Genomic DNA, 11,105 nt, shown 5'->3' on the forward strand with positions numbered 1-11,105 from the left:
CATTTTTGGTCCATCGGACAAGACCTCTCCTCCTTCATTAATCTGCTATTTCATTAACATTTTTGAGGGACTTCTCGGGCTGCCCCGAGGTTTTCCCCGAATGATCGACAGGAATGGCAGCAAGTATTTGTGAAATTTAAGTTTCTATCATTTTGTTAAAACTTAATTAATTTTTCATGGTGGAGGATAAACTTTCTATTTGGGAGTTGATGTTCTCTAACATTTTATCATTATACATCAACTTTTTAGTGATATTTTCATTAATTTTAACTTGGCCTAAAATCAAGTCTTTGAAGGAAGGTTGATTCGAATTATAATTGGAATTAAAATTCGAATTACCTTGCAGGCGGGACTGGTTGTTCACCCGTTATTACCTGGTTGGCAAAACCCATTGTTGATGAAGGTAGCTTCTTCGTAGGTTTTGGGGCAATCATTCCCTGAATGGCTAACGTTCCCACAGACCTCACACATCATGTGTGAGTCCATGGCCTAGACGGTGCCCATGATGGCGTCTTTATCTTGGGCCCATTCCTCCAATCTTTTCATAAATAAATCTATTTTTGTGGAAAGCATGTCAGTATCCTTCATAGTATGCATTCGTTTTTGTGTTTTCCTTTCCTCCCCTAGCTTTGATTCGACACCATTTTATTGATGAGAGTCGTGGCTCCATCAATAGTGAGGGAAAGGAAAGCGCCTCCAGCAGCGGCATTAAGGTGGCCCCTAGACATGGGTATTAATCCATCATAAAAATTTTGGATCACTAACCAGTTTTCAATCCCATGGTGTGGGCATGCTTGGATGTAGTCATGCAGCCTCTCCCACACCTTAGGAATGGTTTCCTTGGAGCTTTGCTAGAAGTTCGAAATTTGTCCCCTCAGGGCATTAGTTTTGCCCATAGGGAAGAACTTTGCGAGGAATATTGTTGGTGTTTATTAACTTGTCACTTGTTTTAGTAGCCACCTAATGTATGTCTACATCTCTTAACATTACTTTACCAGGTTGTCATCCCTAGCATTGTTGCCAGAGATGCTTGTTGGTACTACTTAGCATTACTACTAGAATATTACTAAGTAGTTCTTTATTATTTTATGTGACTAAGAAGAATATATAGATATATATGAATGAAAGTAATCTACAAGTGCACAGATAATATATCATTGTAACACTTCACCTGAGAGTATTCCAGGTATCGTTATTTATATTTTTACCACAGGGAAGGTCTGGCATGGACATGTATTGATAACTTATACTATTGATGGAGAAGTAAACCATAACTGACATTCTACTCACAACAGGGGTAAGTCAAGAGGTAAATGGATATAATAAGTAATGATCAATGATAATTAATCACTCAGAATACTCCTTTTATGGCATTAGCATGGTTAAGTAGAATATTAAAGGATTATTCCTAAGTCATTCTTAAATACAAGTCAATGCAAACATTGATTAGTGCAATTATACCTAGTAGTCATGGCTAAGATCAACTTCACATCTACACATAAGGGATATTACTAAGGAAGATTAAGAACAGAGCTTGTCTTCCTTTGTAACTAGATCCTACTTGTATACCTATATTCGGGGAGTGGACTACAAAGGACTCAATGGGAGGGTCACATCCGCGATCTACCACATGGCCTAGAATATAGGGTATATCCACTGGTAAACAACTTATAAGCACCACGCTTACACAATGTCGACCACTCACCCTGTGTACTTTGGAGCAAGCGCTATACAAACTTATGCATGAACATGATGATAATCTAACTATACTAAGCATATAATCAAAGTAGACGATGAACATTATAACTAGGAATATGATAAATATGAAGATGAATGTCATAACAGTTGTAGCAAACATATAAAGTAATGAGAGATACAAAAGAGAGGGGTACAAGGGTTATACCAAACCATGCTCTTGACAGGATCAAGAATCCAAGCGAAACATGCTTGCCTCCCACTAGACTTAGCCAAACTAGCTATGCCCTAGAATATGGTGGAGCTCTAAGGATGATTAGGGTTTCTGTCTTCTCAAATGACTTATTCCTTAAGGGGGTGGCAGGGGCTGGTATATATAGGCCAGAGCATCAATCCCAAGCCCTCGGATCAAAGACTTGAATAAATAGTGTTGATACAATCCTTAAGGTGGTGGAGAACCGACATAACAATGGGGGGCTGACAGGTGGGCCCTAGGGGCCGGCCGACCCCACCTTGTGGCCCCTTGCCCTCCGCTTTGGTGTGTTGTCCTCTCGAGTCTTCTAGAACCTTCTGGGGTTGTTTTCACTATGGATAAGCATGATTAAGTCTAACATCTAGGTCCACCTTGATAGTTTTCTAGATAAACCCTACAGAAAATACAGATTCATCAAAACTCATGAAATTTGTTAGTTTAAACCCCTAGACTTTTGTTGGTGATTATATTTATGCCCTTATACATGTTATATTGATAGTTTATAATGATTGCTAACTATTGTCAACAAACTCCTCCAAGCTTAACCTTTGCTAGTCCCTTAGCAAAGCTAAACTCAGTAAATTGATCAGGAGTCGCATCGATGCTTTCACTCCTCAAAAGTACACATGCGTTCAAATAAGAATTCTCCTCCAGATTAGAATGAACCGGACTTTCAAACTTACCCATATTACCTTCAACCATGGGGCTTCTTAGCTTTCACTTGGGTCTTGAGCAATTGAAAGATAGAACGATCAAGTCAAGCACTATGTCTCAAGTTCTTTGCTCAACCATTATTCCAAAGTTTTTATGGGTTTTCAAAATAAAATCAGAGCTTCCATTGTATGAGACTCTCAAGTCTCTCAATATATGTGGTATTTGTGGATCCTTACTAAGGCAATAGTGATGTTATGCCCTTCTCTTCCTATAACTAAGGCTTATGTGGAGCTCATAGGAATGGAAATAGCATGAAAGTGCTTACTTGCAATACATATATTGTAAAGTCAAACCTCGGATCCAAAGAGAGTTGAGTCATACAATCAAATCAAGATGTGCATGTGTGTGAATGTATATGGTTATATATGGTGGCTAACCTAATTCTACTATGCTCCTTGAAAACATATCTCTCTTTTGAAACTTGGAAACAACTTTGCAAGAGAACATGGGCTATCTTATTTGTGTTTTTCTTTTTTTTAGGTGGGCATCTGAGTACCCATTGTTTTCAATATCTCGGACACTTGTCCATTTTTTCATCTCTTTTTATCTTTTCTCCTCTCTTTTTTATGAATAACTTTTGCATAGCCCCATGTTTTTTTTTCTGTAACAAAACTTTTGAGAGAGAGCAACAAGAACTTGGAGCATTTATTTAGTGGAAATCCTATCAGTCATATTTTTGTGTTTACTCCTAATGTAGGAGTAAAACATTTTTGGGTGGATCTAGATGGCATGGCATGTTTTTGCGCCTACCCCCAGTGTAGGAGTAGTGCATATGTTGGTGGTGTGTATGTGATCTTGATTTGAAGAGCACGACAAACCTCTCATAAGGGTCAACAAAGCTTGACTAAACTCAATGCAAAACAAGCAGCATATATGTGGAAGTTTTCCTATTCTAAATAACATATATGGCTCTGGTAGAAATTCAAACTTTGTCAAACAGGAACTCATCATAAAGTATTTTTATGTGTTTAGATAAAGCATATGCTACCTACGAGTTTTAAGTTTAGAGTATCCAAAACTCTAGTATCATTTGGAACAAGATAAACAATAGCTTAGAATTTCTCATATCATATCCGTCAATTACCTAGATTTAGATCAAGCATATGCTACCTACGAGTTTTAAGTTTAGAGTAAATTCTTATATTAAAACAGTCGTATCCAAACTCGACAGAATTCAAGGCTAAAAACTGTCACACCCCAAAATTTCTGATTTTGGGTTGTGCATAGAAAACACTAAATAAAATGAATTATTTTAATATTTGGATAAAATTTACCAAGTTTAGTTTGAGCTAGCACAAATTTAGTTATATGAAAAATGTGAATTTTCAAAGTTTTTCTAATTTTGACGGGCATTTGGATGATATGATGTTTGCTTGTTGCATCTTTGTGTGTTGAGAGTGAGCAAAGTCTTTAAAATGCGTTTAGTAGGTCAATTTTCCTTCTTTAGCACGCCTTTATTTTTTTTACAATCAAATTATTTGTTTCTTAGCTCAAGTTTTCATTGGGAGCTTCCTAAAATCTTTTCTTTGTAATACAAATCACTCCTTTTAGTTCCTTATCCGTCAATCAATCTCTACAAACTTCTCGGGAATTTTTCCAACTTTTTCTAGAACTTGTTCCTACTTGTCTACGAGCATAATTTAATTTTTATATGCTAAAAAATATCTTATCATGGGCTGCAAATACTTTATTTGGGTTTCTCATGTTCCATAATATCTCTAGGAAAATTTCCTGAATTTTTAGAGCTTTCAGAGTATTTTTCACAGCTTAAATAATAATTCTAGACTTTTCTAGAATTATTTTATCCACGAAATTAATTAATTCCGAAAATAATAAATCTTTAATTTTTTCCAATGCTCAAAGTCCATGTGCAATAATCCTAATAAATCCTAAAGGCCTATGCATTTATTTACTAACGGGCTTTTATGATTATTTAGGCCCATTAGTAATGTGGAGGATGCAATATCAATTAGTACCATATTGCTAGTTGATGTAGATATGAGGAGTTTTTCTCTCTATAAATATGTAACAACCCCTTGGGCAAAGCACACCAAAACTACTGTAAGGGGAGCTCCTAGTTTGGGAAATCCCTCGTGTAGTAAATTAGATTTTTCTCCTTCTCTCGTCATCGCCGCCGCGCTGCCAGCCTAGCCATTCTCTCCTTCGTGCAACAAGTCGAGCCCACCCCTATGCAGTTGATGTTGCCATGGCCGTGTGGTGGCTGTACGGGAGTCCAAAGGATGAAGATGAGGTAATTACGAAATTACCACCAGTTCATAATATCATCGTCGTATATTCATTTGAAGTCCGTTTTGAATCGTTCCAATTACATTAGATTCATATCGATATGATCTACATGCTAGTGTCATTGTTTTTCATGTCAAATGACTTTTATATATATGCTTAAATATTAATTTGATTAATATGCATGCAACTAGTTTTTATAAATAAAAGCACCATAATTATATACAATGCTCTTTCGCAAATAAGTTTTAACATGATTAGTTGCTAACATAAATATGTTTCTAAATTATAATATGTTTAGTCAAAACACACATATCAAATTTGATTAGATGTTCTCACATGTCAGTTTGTATTTGCAAGTTAAAGTGGAATTGGCATAAATGATATCAAAATATTTATAAATAAAATATGATTAGCTTCAACTAAGTTTTTAAGTATAAATATGATTTATTTAATCTAAATTAATGCTACTTACATAGTTTTTCCTAATTAACATAAATCAAGCTTATAGTCTTCTCTTTTCTTTTATAATATAAAACCCTGTAGTCGTTTATTTACAACCGTAGTTCTGATTAGCATGCTTTTCGTGTCTATGTTCATAGCGACGTGTAGAACATCTTTAAAACCTTTTTACTTGCTATTTCATATGTTTGGCATACTGTTCTAATTTAGTTCTATTGTTTGCTTCATGTATGATTGCATGGATGCTTGTGTGGTGCTTTATGATCATGTCTAGTTGGTGAGCTTTGCGTTGGTGATATAAAAGAAGTGGGTGATCCAGAAGAAGTCCTTTGGAGGTTACAATTCAATAGAAGAAGAATCTAAGTTTAAGGCAAGTATAGCATGGGACCATCCTTGTTACCTATTCACCTTTAATCACTTAATTCATATTGCATGTGTCTACCTTGTTGCCAATAAGGATATCCTAGATATTTGATATCTTGTACCTTGACACCATGGGTGATTATGCATTGGGTAGTATTATGCCAGTGCTCGAGATGAATAACCATGATCTTGTAACTTAACTAATAGAATATGCAATAAACACTAAAAGATGCTTTTTAGCAACATGGAACAAGGGGGCTAGAGCATTGGGCTATTTTTATGGTGCTCTAGATTCCTGTCCCTAAGGACTTATCTATAAGTGATCATCTGAGACTTACAGTATAGCTATAAGGGCTACATGGCTCTGGCTTTAGCTCAGTATGAGGACCTTTTTCTAGCTTGTTAGTGGTTACCTTTATTGGCGTAAGAATGTCTTGCCGAATTAGGTATAATGCAGCCTCTGTTCCCTTGTGTATAGGTTGTGCATCATTGTGCCATCAGGAAGGAGGGGTCTACATCTATTTGCCGAGTGAATCTAATGGTCCTAACTTATTAGATGAACCTTTAAAAGGCTTCATAGTGAACCCTATTGACCTTCCTTGGTAGTGGGTTAAGAGGCTCGCGACCTCGAGCGAAAGGGTAAATCATGACTTATAGTGAAAGTGTACAACCTCTACAGAGTGTAAAACTGTTATAATAGCCATGCTCATGGTCATGAGCGACCTTGGAACATTTACGGAATAGATGGTGAACACAGATGATACTGATGATGAAGATGCTTACTAATGATTATTGTTTATGCTATTCATTATTCATGTTTACCTCATCATGTGTTTATATGGGCTTGTGATAAACTTGTTGCTACTCCTATGCTAAAATTGTGACAATTAAAAGCTAATCACAGTTAAACTAGTGCCAACCTTTTGAGCCTCATGAACCCCATGTTATATTTGTTCAGTACGACATGTACTTATGCTTGCTTTATTTTTCACATATTTGGAAAAAAATCCCAAATGGGTACTAGATTGCTAGAGTTTGAAGGAATTAGGTTTGTGATCAACCAATCAGTTGTCCCTGTGGAATTGGAGTCTTCAACCAAAGATCAGAGTTGTCTTCCATTGTTTGTTGTCTAAGGTTATATCCTTATACTAAGTACGTTATATATTGTGCATTATCTATTGATATTACCCTTATTTGTAACTATATGTGTGATTTGACTTCCTAGGCTCACATATGGTGTGTATCTGGTTTTGTTCTTAAAACCGTATGCTACAAAAACTAGGTACTTGAAAGGAATTATAACAGAGCAACTATTCATCATTTCCAATCAAGAGATTATCCTTAGAGTCCTTTTATTTATTCAGCTCTTAAAAATCTAGACACACCTTTTATTTTGTTTTCTCATTTTTTTAGATCACACCTTACTAATATATATAAGACAAAGATAAATTTTTATTTTGCTTTTAGTTATGCATCTTCTTTTTTTAGAAAATGTAGAGCAAACTTAAGGATAACAAAAGGAAAGAAATACTTAGCTAGATACATGGGGATGCCTTTCCCCCAAGCTAGATGTTGGCGTGGTCGAATGTTGAAGTTGAGTGATCCTTCTCAGTGTAGATTTGCCAACGGATGTCCTTCTCATCCCAAAGTGGAGCGAGATGAAGTCAACCAGGTAAACTTACTCTGGATCATGTGTATCATCCTACAAAATGTCAACAAGAATGCCAAAACTCGTGGAACGGATTAGGATAAAGGGTTAGCGGTTAGCCATTCGAAGATTAGTTGTTCTTGTAGTTTAGAAATATTTCCTTATTGGTAGAATTTTAGCAGGATGTCTATCTAATAATTTTGGATTTTCTAATTTTTGATATATAGAACAAAAAAATATGTATGCATGGTATTTTTAATTTTTATGCCGCCATAGTGAATATTCTCATGGGTATTTACACCGTAGATCTATTCACATGGGCTTAAGATTTATAATGCAGTGATGAAATGCGGTCATGAAACTTTTTATCTTTCTTTTATTAGCACAATGTAAATGCAGAAAAGTAAATATGCTAAAGTGATAATAACTCATGCAGTGCGGAAAAGTAAGTATGGATAACTCCCGATGTTACCTCCTGGTAAGGGTTTGGATTTTTAATTCCTCCAGACATGACTTTCTCTAGTCTTGTTCATTCTTTTGGCACATCTATCGGTCCTAGAATGGAGACCTTGATGGTTGCACCTCTAGTGATGGTGACTCATATGTTGCCACCTTTTCTTTCCACACCTGCTTCGTCTATGGACTAGTAGAGTAGGTTCATCTTTCGTAGGTTCTTCATCTTCCTCCCATTCATTTTTGGGTAGTTGATTCCTTTGGCGTTGGGATGATCGATGTCTCCTCCTGGAGCAGGACTTCTTTGGCTGTTCATAAGTGGTATAACTATTAAAATAGCAGCGTACCTTTTCTCTAGGGAATTGGAAGTGGACTTGTCTAGATCTGACATAGATGATCGCATTGGTGGTGTTGAGGAACGGTCTTCCCAAGATGATGGGTGTAACATCTTCTTCTTCTCCCATGTCCAAAACCATGAAGTCGGCAGGGGCAAACTGGTCATGTATTCTTACCATGACATCTTTTGCTATTCCTTCTGGAAATTGGATTGATTGGTCTGCCATCTGCAATTGCATATATGTAGGGAACAAAGGTTCATCACTAAATAAATATTCATATGTTACCTTGGACATTATATTGACACCCGACTCAATGTCGCAGAAGGTCTTGTGGAATATTCTTTGTCCAATGGTACACTTGATCGTGGGTACACCTGGATCATCCTTCTTAGCAAGGAATGGTGAAGTGAAAAGGTGGTCGTACTCTGATCTGAGTGTGTTGATCATGTTGACTGATTCTTCTTATGGCTGCCTGACCTTGTTCTTCCTCCTTCTCCTGTTGTTCTTCTTCTTGGTTACTGTTGTCTCTTCGGGCAGGTATGGCATTTGTGGATGTCCGAGAGATTGCAGGATACGATTGTTGAAAGAAAACTTCTCCTTTTTATCCTTTTATGTGAAGCAGATCTTGGCACTATCCATGTAGATGATGGCTTTTGTGGTGCTTAGGAAATGTCGACCTAAGATGATGGGTGCCCTTTCATCTCCACCTATTTCCAAAACCACAAAGTCTACGGGAATATATGATTGTCCCACTCGAACAATGGCATCTTCAAGAACTCCCTTGGTGTAGCAGAGTGACTAATCTACAAGCTCCAAACGCATATTTGTCAATAGAGTATCTCCATTAATTTTATCATAGATTACCTTTGGCATGATGTTGACACTTGCTCCAAAGTCATAGATAGCTTCTTGGAAAATATGAGGTCCAATGGCGATGGGAATGACAGGTCTTCCTAGATCACTCTTCTTTTTAGGCAAGGTATAATCTATCCATCTTCCCATCGATGGTTATATATAGTAGTATGTTGCATTGTGAATATCAACAAGATTTGTAGTTTCTAGATCTTCTAGTTGCCCTAGAATCTTACCTTTATCGGTCAAATGAACAGTAGCGGCCAGCTGACCTATTTGTGATTCTATTATTTTATTAAAGCTATGTTGGTTGTTAATGACAGAGGAGAGGTTATCCATTATATTATTTATATTTTCTAAAACTCTATCATTGGAAGCTAGTTTTCTAGATAAGCCCTCCATTATTTTAGCTTGGCCAGAAATTAATTCTCTCAAGGGTGGTTGATTATTGAAATTATTGAAATTATTACCTTGAGGGATACCTTGGTAATTACCTTGGTAGTTTGGCCTCTGTTGCTGATTCCATCCTTGATTCTATTGAGGACGAAAGTAGTTGTTGTTGATAAAGTTCACATCCTCATGGGTTTTAGAACAGTTGCTCCCTGAATGCCTAGTGCTTCCACACTCTTCACACATCATGCGGGAATCATGAATGTGCATGACTTCTTGCTTCTCATTGGCTCGATCTTTGAGCTTCTTCATTAGTAGGTCCATCTTGGCAGATAGCATGTCCACCTCCTTGAGTTGATGCATACCTCCACCTCTCTTGTAGGTCTAAAGACGTTCTTCATTCCAACCTTGGTTGGAGGCCATCTTCTCCACCAGAGCTGTTGCAGCTAGAATTGTGAGTGATAGGAAAGCACCTCCAGCAGCAGCATCCATAGTCTCATGGGTACTATTGGTCAACCCATGGTAGAAAGTCTACATGAGTAGCCAATTTTCCATCCCATTATGAGGACATTCCACAATGTAATCTTGAAAGCATTCCCATGCCTCAGGGATAGATTCATCATATTGTTGCTGAAAGCTTGAGATTCTCCCACGCAGAGCATTGGTCCTACCTATGGGAAAGAACTTTGCTAGGAAGGCAGTGGAGAAGTTATCCCATGTATTATTTCTATCTTTGTTGGTGTAGAACCATTGCTTTGCCTTTCCCAAGAGTGAGAATGGGAAGAGGCAAAGTAGTATGGCGTCTTGGGTCACTCATTTGATGGTGAAAGTGCTATAGATCTGCAGGAAGTGTTGGAGATGTGCACTCGCATCTTTGCCTTTTCACAAAACTAGCTTGCTTGCACCATGTTGATGAGGGCTGGCTTGAGCCCAAATCCATTGTCTCTAACATTGACTATTGGTCTAGCTCAGATGTTGGTCATAGTTGGAGTAGAGAACTCATGGAATGTCTTGTCAGCCATGGCCTCAAATTCTGGTGTTAAGCTTTGCCTTATTTGGTTGTCTTCTGACTCTAAAGCTGAAACTTTCTTGAGTTTTGTCGATGTTTTGAACCGCCGACTAGTAAATTTGTATCTGTGCATCTAGCCTTGATTGTGTGCTCAAAGGACATAAGGATTCATACTAGTTTGGGCGGAATGTCCCTATGTCTAGTCTGCTACTGCTTATGTTACCGGTACTAGTTTGTAGTAGGGGTTACAAACGGGCGAGAGAGGGAGAAGGTCCCAAGTCTCTAGTGAAAGATCGAACAGAGTTGAGTCTTGTTGACCTCGTTCAGCCATGTTCTCGTGCCTCTCATGGGGCGTCCTGCTTCCCCTATCATAGGTGAAGGGGAAGGCGTAGGTTACAGAGAGAGAATAGGAGAAAAGCGAGGGAGAAGAAGGCCTCTAGGGTCACGGCATCCTTCATCTCCTTTTGTGTGTCCCACCAGTCCTATAGATGATGACAGGGATGGCTCCACATTGTAGCCCTATTTGTCACTAGCACTATACATAGGCATCATCAGCTAATCGTGGCGTTCCATCCCATCCCGGCTGACAGCCTGGTGAACCAACGTACCTGTCAGTGGCCGTACGGGGATTAGGCAGCACAACACCCACACACCCATCACTGTTGGTGATGCGAACCCCTAGGC

At 37.9% G+C, this 11,105-nt stretch overlaps 1 non-coding gene across 1 annotated transcript; it reads left to right on the forward strand.

Annotated features, from left to right (window-relative positions):
* The first annotated feature begins 9,965 nt into the window (after positions 1-9,965).
* Positions 9,966-10,074, forward strand: LOC136519185 (small nucleolar RNA R71). Its single transcript, XR_010774746.1, has one exon. It is a non-coding gene; the product is annotated as a small nucleolar RNA R71 (small nucleolar RNA).
* Positions 10,075-11,105: the final 1,031 nt, after the last annotated feature.

The sequence above is a fragment of the Miscanthus floridulus genome, chromosome 17 (genome assembly GCF_019320115.1).
Source record: "Miscanthus floridulus cultivar M001 chromosome 17, ASM1932011v1, whole genome shotgun sequence".
NCBI lineage: Eukaryota > Viridiplantae > Streptophyta > Magnoliopsida > Poales > Poaceae > Miscanthus > Miscanthus floridulus.